The following is a 2,084-nucleotide window of genomic DNA, read 5'->3' as shown; positions in this document are numbered from 1 at the left end:
CATAAAATTCACAGGAGTGAAAAAAAATGTTACCTAAGATTATGAATGGAAAAATGAAATGCAGATGAGTATGTTAAGAATCAGAGAGGTACATGGCCTGCTTTATAGTCACACTAGTGAGTGGCAGAGCTAAGCATTTTTTCTTCCAAATATGACCTTGGGGCACCTGGGTGGCTCAGTCGGTTAAGTGTCTGCCTTCAGCTCAGGTCGTGATACCAGGGTCCTGAAATCGAGTCCCACATCGGGCTCCCTGCTCGGCGGGGAGTCTGCTTCTCCCTCTGCCTCTGCCCCTCCTCCCTGCTCATGTGCTCTCAAATAAATAAATATTAAAAACAAAAGAATCTCTCTCCATCTGCCCTACCCCCCTTTCATGTTCTTTTTCAAAAATAAAGTTGTGAGCTTCCTATCTTTACATTTATTATAATTAGTGATAAATTTGGTGATGTTTCTACCATCTTAGCACTCCCTATTTTCCTTCTTTACATTTCTCTTCCCTCTTTTCTTGGCTTTATTGGATCAATTAAAACATGGTTTTGAGTTCATATTTGTTTTTCCTTCGCTGATTTGGAAGTTATATGGTGTTTCTAAAATTTTAGTGGTTCTCCCTCAAACATTGCCATGCGTAGCTAACCAGGTTTGAAGGTAACAAATATCTTAGCCTCCCAAATTACACAAGGACGCTGGAACATAAAATTCTAATCACACTTATGACTTACATGGTACTATTGCACAGTGTCTCATTCCTGATTTTTAATCCCTCAAATTATACTTCTTTTCCAACCAATATTTATATTTACATAGAATTTACGCCCTTTATTCCTCACTATTCCTTTTTGTCTTTCAGACCTCCTTCTGAGATCATTTCCTTATTCCTAAAATGTATTTCATTTTTAAAAATTATCTTAGTTATACTTGCTTGTAATGAACAGTCTCAATTTTTCCTTGGTTACCTTGCTTGATGGAGTTTGAAGGTCGTGACAGTCCAGCCCTTGATAGGTAACAGGACATAAGCAGTGTAAGGCCTAAAGCGGCAAAGCAGTTTAATTATGATCCATGGCCCCGTCAATTAAACACGTGCTTTAAAAAGACACTGGACAGACAATTATCATGCAACACATAAAGGCTGTGGGGTGACTGTCTGCTTCACAATGCACTCAGAGCTAAGCAAACAGTGAATGTCAGGTTTAGGATTCTTGCTTCAAGGCATGGTCGAGAGTACAGGGAGGTTTTATCATTTTCCCCAAAAAGCCTCTTATTTCTTGCAGTTAGAGGGCTGACGTCATTTCAAAATTAGACGAAGAGTGGGATCAAAAGTGTGTCACTACAACATAAGCAGAATTCACTACCTTGCAGGTCCCTAACACGAAAAGGCAAACAGTTTTGGTGGAAGAATGTGAACCTGTGATTTGAGATAATCCAAAGGAATCCAAATATTCTGAGCCAATGAACCCCCTTATCCGCAGAAACCACCCCTTCTCTCCTATGTGACTAGTATGGTCTTGCCTTGCTTCCAACTCTGCAATGATCTTGCCTTAATAATTTTCTTGCCCAAGGATGTCAACTGCTCTTAGACCTAAAAACCACCTTCATTTCTCTAGTCCTATGTCCAATCAGATCAAGACACGCCCCAAAGGAGCAAGTACAGAGTCCCCTCCTCTAAGGAGAGGACAGACAACAACAAAAGACCTGTAAATTTGCTAATCTGTAGCAGTAGAAACCAAGAAACTACGTGAAGATGGATCCTGAGGGTGTTGCACAAAGGAGGAAGGAAGGTAATTTTACATTGAGCAGAATTTATCAGTATGGAACTTGGCACAGATTCTGGGTTCAATATGCTTGCTCAAGCAGAATTGTTACAGTACTTGACGGGCTTTTTAAATTTTGTTTTTACCTTTCGGCCACATATACAACATTCACTGGTACTGCTTTGACCCATTTACCAAATAACAGATGAGCTCTCAACACTGTCAAAGACAAATTATACGGGATGGAGTTATATAGGCAAGAAGATTTTATCCAAGGCTATTAGAATAGGGGAGAGGAGACAACTCTACCCTTGAAACAAAAGGAGTTGGGGCAAGTCA

The sequence above is a fragment of the Zalophus californianus genome, chromosome 11, assembly GCF_009762305.2.
Source record: "Zalophus californianus isolate mZalCal1 chromosome 11, mZalCal1.pri.v2, whole genome shotgun sequence".
NCBI lineage: Eukaryota > Metazoa > Chordata > Mammalia > Carnivora > Otariidae > Zalophus > Zalophus californianus.
This window is presented reverse-complemented; position numbering follows the sequence as displayed.